This window comes from Pan troglodytes, chromosome 12, assembly GCF_028858775.2.
Source record: "Pan troglodytes isolate AG18354 chromosome 12, NHGRI_mPanTro3-v2.0_pri, whole genome shotgun sequence".
NCBI lineage: Eukaryota > Metazoa > Chordata > Mammalia > Primates > Hominidae > Pan > Pan troglodytes.
This window is the reverse complement of record NC_072410.2, coordinates 44,603,369-44,624,550: the sequence shown is the minus strand read 5'-3', so window position 1 is coordinate 44,624,550 and position 21,182 is coordinate 44,603,369. Positions and strand designations below refer to the sequence as shown.

The 21,182-nt window shown below is 33.3% G+C and overlaps 1 long non-coding RNA gene across 1 annotated transcript in view; it reads left to right on the top strand.

Moving 5' to 3' along the window:
* The window catches only part of LOC104005046 (uncharacterized), a 39,056-nt gene extending 25,237 nt beyond the window's left edge, over positions 1-13,819 (top strand). Inside the window, exon 6 of the long non-coding RNA XR_678186.3 lies at positions 13,515-13,819. This is a non-coding gene — a long non-coding RNA (uncharacterized LOC104005046). The remainder of the gene's footprint in view (positions 1-13,514) is intronic.
* Positions 13,820-21,182: the final 7,363 nt, after the last annotated feature.

The window sequence follows — 21,182 nt, the reverse complement described above, 5'->3', positions numbered from 1 at the left end:
GCTAGACAGAACAAATTTGTCCACATACACTTTCCCATTGGAACAGTGGCTTCTAGCTTTCATCACAGTAAAATATTTTTACTCAGTTTTCAATTACTGCTCAGCTTCAGCTTCTCGTTGTGATAGACTGTAAAAGGGAAGTAGCTACGTTTTAAAAATTACTGTTTTAAAGCCATGAGAGACTGAAGTATAAGAGAGCATCCCCAAAATAGGAAAGAGGCATTTCTCCTGAACTCATCAATCAACAGCCTTTAATTGTGGCATCTCCTTAGCTGCTGGGCCAAAAATGTGTAAGTGGTATGCGGCAAACATAGTAATACTCACCAAACAAGTACCTGTACCCAGAGGAAGAGATAATGGGGCCCACCAGCAATGGTCTTTCTGGCAGAAACAGTAGTAAAACAGAAATGGCAGTAGTTTGAAACAAAGATGGTGATACCCAGGGGTACTCATGACCCATAACAGATAAGGCAGAGGTGTGCTTTGAAAGTAGAAATGTGTGGGGCCACAATACATGGCTGTCCTCTACATCTGGTGCTGAGGAATAGAAAGGAAGGACAAGTGTCACTTGATAAGCAGGAAACAAGTTATATTTTTGAATTTATTTGACATTCTACACCTGGCAATATGTTTAATTCACATAGCAATTTCTGTATCAGTAGGTGAGAGTAAACACCAGGGTGATGTATTCACTTCTCTCAAAGTGACCTTGTAAGCTAAAGAAAAGAATTGCATATTATTATATATTTCTGGAAAAAAATTGGCTCTTGATACCACCTAAATTGATTACTTTTTAGTATTTCCTCAGTAGCACTTATGTATCTAGTCAGCACTATATTATTTTTACCTCTGCTAACCTGCACTTTGAAATTGGTTCCACCAATTCACTTTATAAATATATATTAAGTTCAAGGAATGTGGCCCAGTATTGTAGTGGAGACATAAAAATGAATAAGATAGCTCTTGCTCTCAGAGAGTTTGCAGTTAGGCAAAAATACAAAATAAAAATAAAGATCATATAGTTAGCAATATATGTAGTAGTCTCTGATATGATACAGAAGAAATTTACTTTCATAATTAGAATATTATACAGAATAAGTTCCACTAATTTATTTATTCCATAAATATTAAATAATCTACTATATATTGAATGTTAGGTACTTAGTATATGGCAGTGAAGCATACAGACAAAACCCCTTGCTGTTATGTAGCTTATAGTCTAGTGAGAAGACAAAGAAAATAAATAAATACATGAATAAAGAAAGGAACAATTGAATGAATGAACGAATGAATGAATGAATGGCAAAGAGAAAATGTGCTATGAAGTAGACTCAAGCTATAATTATACATGTGATTTCTGGGCTTGGGGAGGTTAGTTTCAATTTCATTTCAATAACACGATTTGTTAAAGCATCTTTGAGTAACTGACTAAGAACCTGAAAGTGATGAGCCATACATGTACTTGGAGAAGACAAATAGCGATAGGATAGTGTTTAAATGAAAAATCTCGAGGCGGGAACATCCCTTTCCAATGGAAAGAATGGGATACAATCCAGTTTAGCTGAAGCAGAAAATCTAAAGGAGACTAGCAAATGGATGACTCAAGAAAGGTGTCAGGAGCCTGGAACATGTAGAACTTTGTAAGCTATCGTGAAGACTTTGGTATTTTTCACTGAGAGAGATAGGAAGCCATTGGAGAGTTTGAGTAGATGAGTGACCAGATTTGACTTACAGCTTAAGAGAATTATTCTGGCTGCTGTGTCCAAAATAGACATCAGGGGAGCAAGTGCAGAAGAAAAGACACTAGGTAGGCAGTTGCTCCAGATAAGACATGATCATGGCTTGATGCACAGTGGGATAAAGACACACACTCAGATGCTTGAAATGCTTTGCAGATATAGTTTACAGTACTAACTGATGTATTGGTTATGAAATTTGAGAAAAAGAAAGTAAATGCAGTCCCCAGGATACCTGCCTTGAGTAGAAAGAGATTGGTGTATCCACTTATACATGTGGGAAAGACTGTGGAAAGAGAAAATTTAGAGATAAAATTGGTACATTTTTCTATGTGTGAATCTTGAAACGTCAATTACATATTTGTGTGGAATTTAATACACAAACATTTACAGCTCAGTGGAGAGGTCTGTAATGAAGAGGTCAAAAGTATTAGAAACCCTAATACTGGATGATGATATAGAAAGAGAGGTATAAATAGAGAGAATAAATTAGGAAGAGAAACAGTAACAAAGAGAGAAATAAGAGAAGAAAATAAGGCATGACAGCATTTGGAGACAGAGAAAGTGAGCTAAAATAGCGAAGTACACTAAATGAAGTAATCAATGAGGTAGAAAAACTAGAATTTTCTTTCTTTCTTTCTTTCTTTTTTTTTTTGAGACGGAGTCTCACTCTGTCGCCCAGGCTGGAGTGCAGTGGTGCTATCTCTGCTCACTGTAAGTTCCACCTCCGGGGTTCAAGCCATTCTCCTGCCTCAGTCTCCCAAGTAGCTGGGACTACAGGCACCCGCCACCACGCCCGGCTATTTTTTTTTTTTTTTTTTTTTTTTTTTTGTATTTTTAGTAGATACGGGGTTTCACTGCCTTAGCCAGGATGGTATCCATCTCCTGACCTCGTGATTCGCCCGCCTCGGCCTCCCAAAGTGCTGGGATTACAGGCATGAGCCACCATCCCCCGGCTTAGAATTTTCTTTTTTAAGTGAAGCCAAGTGAAGAAAGTATTTCAATGAGAAGATAGGGAAACCATAAATTCCCACTAATAAATTGAATAACTGGAAAAATCCATAGATTATGAGTGCGTAGTCATGAATTATTACATGTATTAGACAATCTATAATGTGTTGCATACAGAGTATGCAAAGTGGTAGGAATTTGTACCCTACAATATAGCTAGACGAATACCATATTTTTTATTAGTCATAAATTATCTACAATAATAATTTTATCTTTCTTCTTTAACGGAAATATAATATTTTAACGTTTTACAGGTCACAATACATTCATTTAAATACATTTAAATTATAATTTTTAAATGAACAACTATAATAAATATCACAAAATGTTTTAATAAACATTCATCGTCCAACTTTTTTTCTGTAGAGTTCTACTATACACAAATATAATGAGTGATGGTGAGATCTATTCCCTATGGAGAAATAGCTATGCACCAAATTTTAGTCATATTCTGTTATTGAACACTCAAATGTGTATAGGTAAATGAAGAAAATCTACATTTTCTTGGCTTTATTAAGTCATCTTTGCTGCACATATTTAACTTAAACTTGCAAGAAACAGAAATAGCATCTTTTTCTTAAGGTTATAATGATAGTCTACATCTGCTAGAAAGTACAATACAGACAAGGAATTGTCAGAAATATATTTATGCAACGACATCAATGTGAATGTAGTTATAATATTTATTGCTGCAAATAAAATACAATAAAGTATACAAAGAACACATAAATCTTAAATAATTTGGTATTTACAAGTTATTTTATAAGATTAAAAATTTGAATGGTAAAATATTTTATAAATTAAACAAAAACCAAATAAAATGTAAAAATGTGTTTGTCCAAAGGATTATATGTATATTTCTATTAATTGTGCAAATTATCTCTATAGATTTCCTTAGAAACTTTTGAGAAAAAAAATATAACCTTACAAGTCATAGAACATACTATGATAAACTCACAAGATGATGTATTAAACGGTACTCAAATAATCCTAAGAAGTAAAATTGGCTATATTTCTTAAGTTTCTGAAATTATTCCTGAGAGATTTTATAAATAAAAATGTAAAAATCCATCATCATGAAAAAACTCCAGTGGCATAAATAACATTTCATGATTAAATTAAATAGATTGAAAAAGGATGTAGAAAATTTTTTCCATCATGATGTTGCTGTTTGGTGGATAAAATTTTTTATTGTAATTCATAAGTAAAACAATCTTAGGAAATAGATATATTTCCTGTCTCATCCAGAAACACATGCTTTTCATATTCACATTTCAAACTAACCAAAGAGTGTATTTTACAAAGGTTCATAAAGAGAGCTAGCAGGAAAATCGACTTGTCCTTAGTCATACCAACTGTTGCCAATCTTAAGTAATTCTAGGAGAGGTTTGATCTCACACAGGCAACAGCTGCAGGACTCTGATGAGCCTCCAGAGTGGCCTTGTGTGCCCAACATTTTTGTTTTCTACTTAAAAATCAACTGACCAGGATGTGCCTGATTACACGCAGTTCTAACCAAATGCCTAATGCTATTTTATGATGCCTTGAATTTTATTACCAGGCATCCTTTGAAATACGACACATGCCATTTTTCTTTAATATCTAATTCTAAAAGCAAAGGAAGATAGCTTAATTTCCTTGTATGTTTCATCAGTAAGGCAAAGAATCATGTTGGAAGCATAAAGCAATGCACTCCTAGGTAACAAGGTATCACTTAGCAAATTATCATGAAAAGAAATGCCAAATTGGCGTAAGGTAAAACAAAACCAGCAAGAGAAAGTTAAATTAAAAAATCATGGTCAATTCATTTTTTATTAGAAAAGACACAATGTCATTATACAATTCTATTTTCATACTTAATCTTTGTGGAAAACGTAATTAGAATAAACAATGATGAGAGAGAACAGATTCATAATCTTAACATCTATGGTTAGCATCTTGATCACAATCTTTTCTGATACACTCACAAATTAGGATTTGTGAGTCAATCCTCACAAATCAAACATGGTGCTTATAAATTCACTTTTCCACATTAGCGTTCTATCCTCCCCTAAATTTTTCTTCTCTTTTTTTTTTTTTTTAACTTTTACTTTAGATGTAGAGGTACATGTACAGGATAGTTACATAGGTAAACTGTGTGTCATGGGGGTTTGTGGTACAGGTTAGTTGCTCACGTAATAAGCACAGTACCTAATAGGTATTTTTAAAAAATTCTATCCCTCCTGCCACCCTTCACCCTCAAGTAGACCATGGTGCTATTGTTCCCTTCTTTGTGTCAGGAGATCGAGACCATCCTGGCTAACACAGTGAAATAAAAAATGATCAGGGCGTGGTGGCGGGCGCCTGTAGTCCCAGCTACTCGGGAGGCTGAAGCAGGAGAATGGCGTGAACCCAGGAGGCGGAGCTTGCAGTGAGCCGAGATCGCGCCACTGCACTCCAGCCTGGGTGACAGAGCGAGACTCTGTCTCAAAACAAAAACAAAAACAAAAAACAAAAGTAAAACACTCTTTGATATAGACAGTGATTCATCATGTGATCCACAGAGAAGCCCTGTGAGGGATTCCATGTGCAACTGAATCAAGGCCAGGCCAGGGAGGTGGACACAGAAACCAAAGATCATTTTAGTATCATTCTAACAATGTTCCTTTTCAGATCCAGGAAGCTTTTTATTTTACCATGGGCTTACAAATAATTGTAGCAAATAAGCATGACCATGATTCTGTTGTTTAAAAAATCAGAGCTGTTTATGTAGCTGATTTTTTTTTAATGGGACACAGTGTTATAAAATTTCAGTACTTTTATCAGCAACTCCTCAGCCATTGAATATTTCTTAATGAACTAACCATTAGGAATACAAAAATGTTTTCTTCTTACTTTAAGGGTTGCATTCTTCAACTAGGCAGGCATAATCATGTTTGGGCACATTGATTATGCTTTTTTGTAGTGAAGCTTGAGTCAATTAAAGACCTGAATTTTATAGCAAGCAATGATAATCTCTCTTTTAAAGCATGTTTTCTGAAAATCTGAAGGAAGAGGAGGGAGAGAATAAGGAGGAAGGAGAGGGAGAGAAAGAGAGAGAGAGGGTAAATTAAAATAAAACAAGTTATGTTAGCAATATTAGCCACTATGTGATAACCTTTAGGTCTTGCTTTCTCTAAACCAAACAAGTAAAACAATTAAAACCATCATACATAATTCTCTCTAAATATATGCTATATTTAGAGAGAAATATAAATACTATATTTAGAGAGAAATATAAATACTATATTTAGAGAGATATATATATACTATATTTAGAGAGAAATATATATATACTATATTTAGAGAGAAATATATATACTATATTTAGAGAGAAATATATATATACTATATTTAGAGAGAAATATATATATATACTATATTTAGAGAGAAATATAAATATAGTATAGAACATAACATTTAAATTCTGGCTAAAACATAATTTACTTCTGGAAAGTCTACAGCAGCCTATTAAAATGGAGAGTGAAGTTTTATGGGTACCCACTCCTTTGCTAATCCTTTATTTCACCATACATTGATTATGAGGGTCAAAATAGTGAGTTATTTCTTCAGGTTGCATGTGGCTTTTCTGGATCTTTTTGTTTCACATTACGCTTCCTCTACTTTATTTATTTTCCACTCTTGGCATTAGGCATTCCCTAGATACTCATTATGCCACTAAGAAAAATGAATATAATTGAGAAATCAAGTTAGAATCTGCAGCTGCTTCCTTCCCATCTATCAACTCTACCCTCTACTTCTGTACATGGCCAAAGAGCTTAATTTGTCATGATTCTCAAGTTCTCCAGCAACTCAATGAACCTTACATAATATACTAATCTAACTAAATATATTTGACATCTTTGTCTTTTTAGTAACATGTCCGATTATAAAGTTACATAGTAACATAAACTCATGATAACAGGAGAAATAGAACTCATTTCTGCTCTCAATATATTTTTAAAAAATTACTCAAATGCCAAGCTTCTGAGTGACAATTCACAGTATAAATGAGTAGTTACATGATTTTTTTTGTGAAATTAATCACATTTTTCCTAAATAGTGTTGACAGATAAAATGCAGAGTGCCTAGGTAAATTTGAACTTCAGATAAAACAGTGAAGAATTGTTTTCATATAAGAATATCCCAATTATTGTATGGAACATAAGTATCAAACATATTTCTTATCTATCTGATATTCAAATTTTACTGGGTGTCCAATGTATGTTTATGTTCTGGAATCCTTTAATAGGGGTTAGCTAAAATCAGTGTGTTTTCTCTACTTTGGAGAGATGAAATTAGTTCTCTCTCTCCTCCCAGGTGTTGTTTCTGGACCATTTTCCTCATCTCCAAAATCAAATAAATAGAGAGAGAAAAAAATCACTTTAAATACGTTCCCTTTAGGCACACCTATTTTCTTCCCTCCTAATAAAATATAATCTTCTGACCTCTAACAATCATTTTAGATTCAAAACCTTATATTCTTACCACATTTCATTCTTCAGTTTGGTCGCTTGCCTTACAACCTCAGTTTTCTGATTAGTTCAAGGAAATTTATTATTTGCAGAGTGGTTTAGAGTGATGCCTTTCAAAATGAGGGTTTTGAAACTGGGGTTGTATTATTTTTAGTTTACAATAGCCATGTTTCAAGCAACTATATTCTTGTAGGATTTTCAAGAGAGTATGTCATCAAACTTTTGGATATTGCCCATCTGATAGGTGAAAATACCTCATAGTATTTTTGTTAGCATTACATTAAATTTATAAATAAACAAACACACACATTTTCTTTATCTATCTTTCCTTTGATGGACCCTTAGGTTGACTGGACAAGAGTGGACATCCTTGTCTTGTTTCTGATCTTGGAGAAAAAACTTTCAACTTTTCATCATTGTGTGTAATGTTATCTATGGATTTGTCATATATGGCCTTTACTGGGTTGAGGTATATTCCTTTTATTCCTAATTTGTTGAGTTTTATAATAAAAAGATATGAACTTTTTAAAATGCTTTGTCTGCATCCACTGAGATAATCCTATTATTTTTCCCTTCATTCTCTAAATGTGATATATCACATTAATTTATTGGCATATGTCAAATCTTCCTTGCAACAAGGAGATAAATCCTAGTTGATCATGGTGTTTGATTTTTCTAATGTGCTATTGAATTCAGATTTATAAAAATTTGTTGAGAATGTTTGCATCAATGTTAACAGAGATGTTGGCCTGTAGTTTTCTTTTCTTGTAGTGTTCTTGTTTGGCTTTTGTGAGAGAGTAATGGCGATCTTCTAAAATAAATTTAGTAGTTTTTCCTCCTCTTCAGGTTTTTCAAGTGTTTGAGAATAGGTATTAGTTGTTACTTAAATGTTTAGTAGAATTCAGCATTGAAGCCATCAGGTTCTGAGGGTTTTTTTGGTTGTTGTTGTGAGGTTTCTGATTACTGATTTAATATTCTCACTTGTTAGTGAACTGTTTAGATTTTCTGTTTCTTCATTGTTCAGTCTTGGCAGGGTGCATATTTCTTGAAATTTATTCATTGCTTCTGGGTTATCCTATTTGCCCACATATAATTCTCATCAGTAGTCTGTTAAATTATTTGCATTTCTTTTACATGAGTTGGAATGTCTCTTCTTTGATTAATAATTTTATTTATTCAAGCCCTCCCTCTTTTTGTCTTGGCGGGTCAAGCTAAAATTTGTCAATTTTATTTATCTTTTCAGAAAACCAACTGAGTTTTGTTGATTATTTATATTTTTTCTACTTCCAATTTTATTTGTATTTTCCCTGATATTTGTTACTTCTTTTATTCTGCTAACTTTTGACTTAATTTTTTAAGTTGCTTCTTGGAGGTTTAAAGTTAGATTGTTTATTTGAGATCTTTCATTTTTCTTAGTGTAAGAATTTATCATTCTAAAGTTCCTTCTTAGAATTTCTTTTGCTGCATTTGCTATCTTGTGCTTCCATTTTCATTTCTATCAATAACTTTTAAAATTTTGCTTTGATTTCCTCTATAACCCACTGGTTGTCCAATAATATGTTGTTTATTTTTCACATATTTATACATTTTTAAATTTTTCACCTGTTACTGATTCTAGTTTCATTGCACTGTGGTTGACTGAGATATTTGATATGATTTTGATATTCTTAACTTTATTGGGACTTGTTCTGTTGCCTAACATATGATGTATCATGGAGGTTGTTACATATGTGCTTAAGAAGAATGTGTCTTCTGCTGCTGTTGTCCCCAGGTTTTCTGTGGTAGGCCTGAAGCTGGGTTTATGATGAAATCAGATACTCAATTCACTCTCCTTTATTTATGCAAAGGATATCTCTCTCCATACTGTGCTTTCCAGGCTTGTGAGAGGAATGATGCAGATAATCTGAAACTGTCCTTTCTAACATTTTTAATACATCAATTTTAATTTCCATGTTAATCTTTGGTACTGTAACATCTTATCTGCATCCTTTAGTTCTGTGAAAGTATTTTTGTGGATGGATAATTGTTCAAACTGACGTTTCTGTGAGGAGATAATTGCTGAAAAGTCTTAATCCATCATTTTGCTGCGGTCACTCTCCTGCCAATTTTGTTTTAGATATTGTCTATTAGTATCAGTTTTTTATTCTATTTACTCAATTCTCTTTAGATACAATTTAAAAATCCAATACAATTATTTACATTTTCCCAGAGTTATAACATTTTTGTGTTCTTCATTTACTTTCATAAATTTTGTTTTTTATAAGGTATCATAATTTTATGCCTAATGAAGTGCCTTTAACAATACTTATAGTATATGTCTTCTGTCAGTAAATACCCACTTCTTGTTTATCTGAAAATGAATTATTTGCCTTTATGTTTAAAAGTTATTTCACTGGGAATATAATTCTAGGTTAACACTTCTTTTTTTTTCCCCTATGCTTTAGAGATTATCTCATGATCTATTTATCCGACTTGCATAGTTTCTGAAGAAAAGTCTGCTCTCATTTTAATCCTAGTTAGATAATATGTGATATTTCTTTTTTCTCTAGCTGCCTTCAAGGTTTTCTTTTTATCTTCAGTCTTCAGAAATTAGACTATAATACACTAGGTTATTATTATCATTTTATCCTACTTGTGTTTCTCTGAGCTTCAGGTACACCTAGGTTTTTTACTTTTGTGAAACCTGGAAAATTCTAATTCTTTCAAATTGATTATGTATCTCTCTCTCTCTCTCTCTCACTCTCTTTGCACTGCTTTCAGTGTTTCAATTACATGTATGTATCATACAGACCATTTATGTTATTAAATATTGTACAGAGCATTTATATTCTTACACAGGTGCTGGATACTTTGTTCTTTTTTCACTTATGTTTCAATTTGGAGAATTTATATTTGTTTATCTTCACGTCAACTGATATACTAGTCTTCTTCGTCAGTTCTGGTAATAATCCCATCAAACGAATTCACCTTTGATAACTGTATTTTTCATTTCTGCCATTTCAGTTTTACTCTGTTTTATAGTTCTGAAATTCCTAGTCTCTTCCAAATATGTTGTCTTATTTTTCAAGATTATTTAACACATTTTTCATAGCTATTTTTGTTTTCATTCTGATAGAACATGTGGTCCATCTCCATGTCTCTTTTTGTTCTATTATATCTGTTAATAATAGGTTGTAGTTCTTTTGCATTTTTGTGAATAGCCTTATTTCCATTTTAATTCTAAACACTGTGTGCAAAAGAACAGATACTGGAAATAATATTTCTGTTTGACATGTGTTTTCTTCTGTCTGAATATCAGTGTCGGGAGTGGAATCTTGTAAATCCGTAGCTGATCTGGAATTGGTTTATATTGTATAGTCAGTAATCATTATCTGTAGTAGTTATGTTCTAAAATGTTTCCAGACACCAAACCATTGCTTCTAGGAAAAATATAGATCTAGGTTCCTGAGAGCTTCTGGTTACATTTTTATTAACCAATCAATATATGACTTTGTTTCATTTGTTTTCCTGTGTAAAGACAACTTATTTAATATAACAAAGAGAATCTAACGTAGGCATTTTCTCTGTAAGGCACATCCTAGCTTTCTTCTGCTTCCAAACACTAAACACACTTTAGCACAATACTTAGGGGCCAAAATAAAAATAAGAATAAAAAAACTGTATTATTAAGTAATCCTTGGAAAGGATGCATTTACAATATAAGGTCTGAAACAAGAAAGTAGAATATTTCCCTGTTTGACCTCATCTGGGAATGCGTGCATCAAGAAACTCAAATTTTTCACTCCTCTGTGCATTCCCAAATAACTATAAAAGTGCTACAAGCATGCACTTTGAAATGACAAATAATTTTTAGCAGGCAGGTGAATTTGCAAATAATCCACAAATAGTGAGGTTTGACTATGTTTGTGTGGTGACTTTCAATGTACCATATGCTTCAAGGTTATGAATTTGCAAATAAAGAAGCCACAGATAGTGAGGACTGACTATGTTAGTGTGATGGCTTTCAATGTACCATATGCTTCAAGGTCATTGTGTTCAGAGCAGTAACTTCAAAAAAAAATGGGGTTAAGTTGCTTGCTTGTGCTTGATATGAGGCCTAGAGGGCTTGAAGAGTTTTTCTCAGTATTCCACTTCATCCCCCAGATGCAGTGGACTATGCACACCTGCATCACAAAAGAAATCTCTCTTCCCCATTGGTGCTTGTTACTTAATTCAATGTTCATAGTGAGTTCATAGGAGTTCCTCAATTCTCTTTTCTTTAGACTCAGTCTTAGGTAGGCACTGTGTAACCATGACTTGGAAACAACACTTATATAACACTCCTGCCTATTTCCCAGGGGCAAACAAAAAATGCTTACTATTCATTATAGGCTGTAAATCAAGGCTATAAAACATTTTCCATAAATAATCAGATAGCAAGTAGTTTAAGCTTTTAGTCACATACACTAATTAAAAAATACTTTATAAAATGTAAAAAAGCATTCTCAGCTCACAGACCTGCCAAAAATGGACTGAGGCATGGAATGAGCTCCAGACTCTAGCCAGCCCATGGGCACTTAGCACAGGTTGTTAGTACTTAGCACAGGTTATTTTCCTGTGCTTCCCACCTGTGGCAGGTTAACTCTGCCTTGAATCAGCAGGGATTTGGGGACATGAGCAAGCATGTTTCTGCTACACAAGCAGTAGGGTCTTGTAATCTAGTGTCAATAAAAAGTTCTGAGGGAGTGAGTACATTTTCTACCCTTCCTTAAAAGCAGCACACAATTAATTGCTATCATGTAGAGGACAAGGGCACAGGCGGGTTTTATGCCTGTAAATCAGTGGTTGTCAATCTTCACCTTACATACAAGCAGATTATGGATGTATGTTTTCAAAGTATATTGCCTCTACCCTCACACATTGGAAAGTCCTGAATATCTGTACCACGAAGGGAGCCTTAGATCTCTTTCCTTGCGCCCGTGTTTTCCAGGAGGATGCTACAAAAGCGTATGGAAATTCCTGGCACGTAGATGCATGCTGTCCTGTGTCTAGGACACATATAAATTCTAAATTGCAATGTTAGACTTTGCCCAGCTTTTGAAAAGTTTTTTTTAACAGTTCTGTTCTTTTTTCTTACCCACTTTTAAGGCTTCCATTTGTTTTCTCCCATGCTTTACCCAAGCTAAAAATAAATAATACGACTTGTCTCTCCTTAGAGTAACTTGTTACTCATTGGAATTCAGTTTATAAGATTGCTTTAGGATCACAGCTTTCTGGTGGACTGAAATTGTTACGTACATTTTTTTTCAACTTTCACATTTTTTCTTACTGTTAGAATAGCCTTCCCTGTGGCCTTCTCTATTCAGAGTGGAAGCAGATCTTTCAAAGATATTTAATTAATATTTTTATATGTATTTTGATTTACATATTTTATAAGTATTTTGATTTACTTTGTTGATCCCATATTTTGCTTTATCTATTTTACTTTGAGAATGAACTAAATTGCATGGAACCTCATTTGGGTACACTTAATAATAAGACCAAGAACATCACCTTCTCAGTCAAGGAACTTCCACTGTTGTATATCCACATAGACGTTATTGGCTTTTTTTCTACAAACATATTGAACATTATGAAGGTATGACTTCTGGAATGCTAACTGTGTTGGATTCAGCAACATTCTCTCCAGAATAAGCACACTTCTTTTGTCACACCAAGAATTAAAGAGGTTGTGGACACTATTCTACCTCTGTGCCCGTAAGAATAACAATCAAACCTATTTTATATCTTTACTATATTTTACAAGAGGGATGTATCCATGAACTCTCACCATGATTGTCTTTAAACCAGGGACTTACGACTTTATTCATCATCCAAATATCCCTTTTTGTTCCATTTATTCTGTTTTTCTTCTTTCTTTTAAAAATTCATTTATGTAAATCTATTTTTCACGTTTTATTTTTTATTATATTTATGGTTTATTTTATTTAAAATTCATTTTTCACTTCTTATTTTTCTTTCTGTACCAATTTTCTGTAATCTGTCTTCTTGGCCCACCCCAGGATTAAAAGGAGTAGTTAATCTAATAGAGTTATGTGAACACATTTGGAATGTGCAACCCAGCATTAGAGTGTCGGAAGTTTATCAGAATTCACAATGAGTTGTCTTCAGTTTTTTAGGGATACCAGAAACATATGAGTTAAGCTAGCCTAATAAAGGGGTGAAACATAATCGAACTAAGTTAGCCCATAACTAAAGCTTGCATTTCAGTGACTATTTCTTCTCTTTCTTTCAGTTGGCTTAGAATTACAATCAGGAGAAAGGAATGTTCTTTTGCTAATGAATGAGGAGAAATTGGCAATGTTCCAGTCCCAAGTCTAGGCCTTGGGAGGCTTGCATTTTGCCAAATTATGATCCCCTTCTCAGCTGCTGCTCTTTCAGCATGGACGCTATCACAAACACATGGAAAATGGCCTTCCCTAGTTAATCCCAGCCAAACCAAACCCAGGTGCAAACTAGAGCCACACAGCCAAACCCACCCTACACCAACCATTCCCAGCTGAACTGTATCCATGAGAATAAATTATTGTGGTTTTTCAGCCACGTGGTGGCATGTAGCATTTTTGTAGTAATAACTAGCTGATACAAGGGATGTTATTTAATTGCCCTTTTAAATCCAATATATGAAGCACAGGCGAGAAATCATGAAATATAGATAAAGGCTGTTATTAGGCATCAAATGCTGAAATCAGGTCATAGAGCATCAGCTTTAGCATAGAAAGATAGAAAGAACGTATTGAGATTTTTTCTTTTTAATAGTAGAATAAATGCAAAATAATGCACAAAATATAAGTATATAACTCAAAGAATTAGCATTATCTTAAGAAATTACTAGTGTCCACAAACCCATTCTCTCCCAGAACTTCATGAAGGGGAGGAACTGGGAGTTGTGATATTTTAGTAATTAAAATGTCTTCAGGTTTAGATTTAAACACCTGCAGATTTAAATAGAAAGGCAATAGTAAGCTAAGAAATGAAGTACTATCTTTGTAAGCAACATTCCTAAAATGACATTCATCTTAATGTTTTTAATTCCCTGTCATAAAATAGGAAAAGAGAGTGCCAATTAAGGGCTATTTGTTAGGTTCACTATCCTGTGCCCTGTATGGTGAAAGACTGTCTTTCTATATTTAAAAAACTAAGCAAACTGTTATGAGAATCCACAGATTTTAATAGTATTGGTACAGATCAAGTGAATAATACATTTAGATTAATAAACATAACACACAATGGAGAAGAACACAACCTGAAATTTTGTTTCAAAGAGTCAAGCTGCAAATGTTGATAAAATAAATTAAATTTCAACTGATGTGACATTTTTCAAAATCAAGCAACAATAAAGCATTTAAATGTCAGCACAATTTTTGTACTCAGTTAAATCTTTTTCAAACTAAATCATATTTCTTTACTTCCATTTTAAATATCAGTTAATTAATATGTTCTTAGTGGAATTCAGAGTAAAATAAATTTGGGAACTCAAACAATGAATGTGTAGATAAGTAACTTGGAAAAAAAATCAATAAAATTCTTTATTACAATGTTACCACATTAAATTTATAGCAGCTGGTTAAACAATACACACCCTCCTCCATACTTCTAAGTTTTGCTCCAGGATCTTTTTTATAGACTGTATTATTTCATGGTAGAATTGTAAAGAGTCAGTTAAAATAATTTTTCTGAACATTCAGTGCACCTTCAAGAAAAGTTCTATTTTGAAGATTTCTCCAAATAATAGCTTACTTAAATATCTCAGAAATAGTTTTTCTTTAGGGCACATGTAGGTTTTCACCATGGGTAATTCTAAAATAGAATGTTTTTACCCAGAAAGGGAGCTTCCCACAGGGAATGTTAACCTTTTAAAGATATAATCAAGATCAAACTTTATATAGGAGAATCATGAGCTTTGACATCTATTTTAAATTATTTCCTTTTCCATCTATCCTACTTCCTCAAAAATTATTTTTGTTTTAGTGCTAGTTTATCTTATTGGTCATAGGTTTTTTATGTTTTCAAATATTAAAATACATACTATTATTTTATGGCCGTGGAAGGTATTAGCAGACCACACAATAAAACCTGCCACTGTTCATAAGAAGCAATTCTGAAAAGATGTCACTTGCTACACTTTACAGGGTCCTCTCTAAATAGACAAAAAGAGAAAACGATACTAAACTTTCACCTCCTGCAAAACTTGTGTTTTTGCTGACCTGCCAGTTTAGTAATTCTATTATTAACTGTGTGTTCTGATGTGTAAAGAGGAATCAAATTCATGGTTCATCTCTAGCAGTTGTACAACCATATATATATCATTTCTGTTTTCTAAAATCACAATTATTATTATTATTTACTTGTATTAATGTTCTAATTTTATATTTAGTCTCACTCAAATTGTTATAAATATTTTGTTCATATATATTAAAATCACATATAACTATTTTCTCATGTGAAACTTGCATGATCAATAGAGGGTAAAGAACAAAAACAGTAGAAAAATGAATAATCCCATTACCTAAAGCAAGAATATACCAAGTACTGTAGCTAAATTATATGTGTTTCTAAATCTAGCTCTAGTCCCCTGGATAGGCTTATAAATGCACACATAATTATATACATTGTATATGTTGCTTGCAAATTCTATGTTCTATGAATTGGCTGTAGATACATATATAATTATATATAGTATATATATTCAAAAATATATGGAAAAAATTGCTTTTGCAAATGATATAATACTGTATTTATTTAAAATATCTTTTACTTTATTTTTAAAAAATGAGCATTTGAAATAAATGCTTTATGGCAAGACTATAAATCACTTAATTTACTATAGAAGTAAATTAATTTACATAAACATTTCTCAATTGCTCGATAGAACTTATACAACAAGTTTTTCTGTACATAGATAATTGAACACATGTTTTATAACTTTCTAGATGTAGAATTTCTGAGTCAAAATATGTACAAAATTCTAAAGCATGTGATGTGCCCTGGGAATAAAGAAAAGGGAGCATGTAGCAAAGATTCTTAGTTTGAAGATGGATAAATCAAAGATGATGCTGAGATTTCTGGCTTATGCAATTTAATTATCAATATGATTGTCATTGATTAAATAATATATAATACTCTAATCTCTTTATCATTGAACAACTTATACCATAATTTAGTTTGAATATGTGTTCCCTCCAAATCTCATGTTGAATTGTAATCTCCAATGCTGGAGATGGCGCGTGGTGCGAGGTGTTTGGATCATGGGGGCCGATCCTTCGTGACTCAGTGCTGGCTTCATGACAGTGAGTTCTCATGAGAGCTGGTTGTTTAAAAGTGTGTGCACCTCCTCACCCACTCTCTCTCTCCTCTGCCTCTGCCACATGATGTGCCTGCTCCAACTTCACCTTCCACCATGAGTAAATGCTCCCTGAGACTTACCCCAAAGCTGAGCAGATGCTGGTGCCATTCTCGCATAATCTACAGAACTGTGAGCCAATGCAATCACTTTTCTTTACCCAGTCTCAGGTATTTCTTTATAGCAAATGCAAGAAAAGCCCAATACACCCCCTTATTATTCAATCTGACACAAATACAGAGAAATTTAACTATATTTAAAATATTATTAAATTATCTGTAAAATGACCTGTAAATAGATGAAGCAGTACATATTTTTCTATACAAACTCAGAGTAGATCTATAAAAAGACATATTAACAAATGAAAATATGTGCAACCTCATTAATTTTTAAAAGAATTAATAAAAAATTACTATAGTGTTTTCATGTATCCAAAGGACAAATGTAGTATTCTTCATAAATGGAGTAAAACAAGGATCTGGGTCAACAAGTCATTTCAAACTCTTTGTTATCATGGAAATGAATGAGGGCTCTTTGGGGAGTATTAAGACAATAACTTTAACAGTGCACATTTTCTTTGACAAAACAATAATACGTCTAGTGATACGTCCGAAACACAGATTACATGTAACTATAAAGTTATGAACCGATAAGATAAATGCGTGTTCGTTTTTTGTATTTTCCTATTTTCTGTACCAATTTGTCATTATCCTCATGCCCTAAATCCAGCTACTTCACACTAACCAAGAAAAGTTGTATGATTTTATTGAGTAATTCATGGAGCCACTAATGAGGATAACTTGAGAAAGAGTTTAAGAATATTTCAATACACTGCTTTATTCCACATTTTCCCCATGTGAGAGAGAAAGGAATTACCACTTTTCTCAAGCCAAGTGATGGGCCTTCAATAAACTTCTGAGATTGCTTGACGTGCTTAACCTGCGGTTTAAAAAACATTCAGCATTCAGTGTCTCACTCTCATCTGAAAAGAAAGATGCTGGCATTGCAGCTGCCCCTGCCTATGGGATGGCACAAGCACAGAGGTATACTGAGGCTGTAGTTGCAGAAGTATGCAAGTTTCCCATGGAACAGATATTGACTCCATAATAACTACTTCTGGAATTCTGAGATGCCATTTACAAAGGGCTGTGCTGCTGGAACTCAAACGGGAAGGAAGATTTTTCAGTTGCCATTTGAAGATTGCATTGCCCATGGCAAGTATACTGTAGATGAAAGATCCTCAGCAACTTGAGGTGAAGGACTAGTTAAGGAACTCAAACATGCTAATAGGAGGGAAAGAATAAATAATGGATTCTGTCACATCCAGAAGCCAACAGCATTAGATTAAAATCTTACCAGCCGAAATTCTTGCAAGTTATTTCTACCTGTCAAATGAGATATTTCTGACGCTTTCTCTTTCCTCCATTACTAGATACTCCAGACCTACAAGGGCCCCAAACTGCAGTTACGGAATGGAAAAATAAGAACAAGAAAGACAGACAAGCTTATCTTATTATCTACTTCACTGCAGATTTCACAGTCAGGGCAGGCCCAAATTGGAGAGGATAAACAAATGAAAACTCATTACTTTGATATGACATTTATTAGGCTGTCTTACCATAAATGATTGAAAAACATTTTATTACTTGAGCCTGACTGAGAAACTGAAGGACTTGCACAAGCGTTTACATAGCATGGAGAAGATATGAGCTCACAGAGCACACTTAAAGGCACAGTCCTGAAAACAGATGAAAATAAGTTTAGCTAGTAAACTATATTAAAATTTTACAAAGATTTTCATTGCAGCCTTGTTAATATTAATAAAACTTAGATTAAAACCTTGTTTCAACTAGAAAACTGGCTAAAGAAAGTATAAACAGCTTTAAAATGCAATACTATAAATCTTTCAAAAAAAGATGGTAGGTTTCACTTGTAATAATAGGTATGACTCAAAGGACAGTGTTAAATGCAGGAAGCTACAGACATAACTTAAGAGCACGGTAGACCCTTAAACAATGTGGAGGTTAGAGGTGCCAACATCCCTCACAGTTGAAAATCCACATATATCTTTTAACTCCACAAAAATAAACTATGAATAGCCTACTCTTGAACCTTACCAATAATACAAACAGTTGATTAGCACGTACTTTGTATAAGTATTATATACTGTATTGTTACTATAAAGTAAGAGACAAGGTTATTAAGAAAATTATAAGGAAGTGAAAATATACTTACAGTACTGAACTGTATGTATCGATACTGTAAGTATATGTCATCTGTTTACAAAATAAACCTCTTCCTGAAAAGGCAGGCAACTGCAGCTGCAGACCTCAGTCCTCTGTACCTATCAAGCAATTCAGTTTTCTCCTGTAATATCATGAATTTTCTCTGCTTCCTGGGAGCACTTCCAGCATCACTAGTGGCACTTCGTATGGGATCCATGATGCTATTCAAAGTTTACAAGAGTTTGCAACATTGAACTAAACACAAGGAAAGATACTCAAGAACTGCAAGATCATTTACTGCAATATGCAATTTACTGAAGACACGACTGGTCACACAATGCTTAGCATAGAACGGCATTGTAAATAGATTCTCACATTTGAGATCCCCACAGTAGCAACAGGAGGTGGCTGTAAAATTATTACAGCAGTGCAGTTTGTACTAGAGTTAATTTATGCAGTTAGAATTTAATATTGCTTATTTACATTTCTTTCTCTACTGCATTTACTTCGTTATTGCAAATGGCACCAACAAACACTGCAAGTGTTTGTGTCCATGTTTTGATGCATTTTAACTTCTTATAAATTTGTGTAACTTATGGTAATAAATGATAAAATAGACTAATAACTACATATATTTTTTGATTTATGCTTTACCTCTTTCTTTTTTTTTAATATTCTAGGCTACATGGTTTATTTGCAAGTTTTTTGAAACTGTAACAAATTTCTGATAAATTTTCCAGTATATTTATTGAAAAAAACATCTGCACATAAGTGGATATAGGCAGTTCAAATCCTTGCTGTTTGTGAGTCAACTGTATAGTTAATTACATGTTCTTCATTCCATAATTTGTTTTTTTTTTTAAACTAGGTGTTTTTGAAACTCCATATACAAACTAATTTCCTCGGATGTTAGCTTATTTTCTTCTTAATCAGGTGAATTTATTTCATGTTGCATTAATAAAAGACTCCTACAACTTAGTTGCTTTTAACAATAGTGTTTTATTTTTTTGTTCCTCTTACATATCCTTATGGGTCACCTTAAGTTCTTCTCTTCATTCAATGATCAAGGTTGAAGAAGCAAATCTACCCTGGGAAAAGATAGCCTCATGACGAGTAACAGCCATGGTGAAAAAGAGATAACAAGAACTTCAGAACTGCCAGGCATATGTCATTCTTGCTCAGGTTTAATTGTCCAGAAGTCACAAGGCCAACCCTGATGTTTCCAGGGCAATGAAATACAATTCTCTCATGGGGAGGTGAAGAAAATAACTAGGACCAACTCTGTCAAACGATTAAGAATATTTTTAAATTTTATTAAGTGCCATAAAACAATGTCTAATTTTAGGGAAGCATTTTTTGTTGCAACACAGCAAAACCTGATTTTTAACTGAAAATATCTGCAAATATACAGTAGAGTTGAGAGAATTTAACTATGAAAATCCAGATACCTAACATCTAGACTCTACCACCAAGATTTTACTTTAAAGCTTGATTTTGGGGTGGGGGTGGTTATTCCTTGAGGTCTAGAAATTCCTTTCTCATATATTGGGAATAACAGAGCAAGTATTATTATGCTCATTTTATACAAAAGGAAGTTGAGTTTTGGAGGCATTTACTGGGTCTACTTACTAGTTTAATGCCTTACTAGGTCAGGTTTTCTGAACTTGGCCGTACATGATTTTGTTTAAGAAACTTTAAATATGTTGATGCTTGAATTCTACCTGAAGAGTTTTTAAAATTTATCACTACTAGTGATTTTAGATTCCGCATATAAGTGAGATCATGCAATATTTGTCTTTCTGTATATGGATAATTTCACTTAGTATAATGTCCGCTAGCATTATCCATGTTGTCACAAATGGCAGTTTTCTTTTTTAAAGGGTGAATAATATTTCACTATATGTATGCATGTAATATACAATTGTAGCATATAATTCCACTGAATGTGCGCATTTCTGTGTTTGTGTGTATATATATGTATGTGTGTGTGTATGTGTATATATATTATACATACACACACACATATATTTTCTGTATCCATTCATCTGTCAGTGGACATTGAGGTTGTTTTAATATCTCAGCCGTTGCAGATAATGTGACAATAAATATGGGAGCGCAGATATTCCCTTTGAATATCTACCTAGAAGTGGCATTGCTGGATCATATGGTAGTCCTATTTTAAATTATTTTCTGTTTTCCATAATGGCTGTACCAACTTACATTTCCACTAACTATGTACAAAGGTTTCCTTTTCTCCACATCCTCACCAACACTTGTTTATCTTTTGTCTTCTTGATGATAGCCATTCTAACATGTGTGAGGTGATATCTCATTT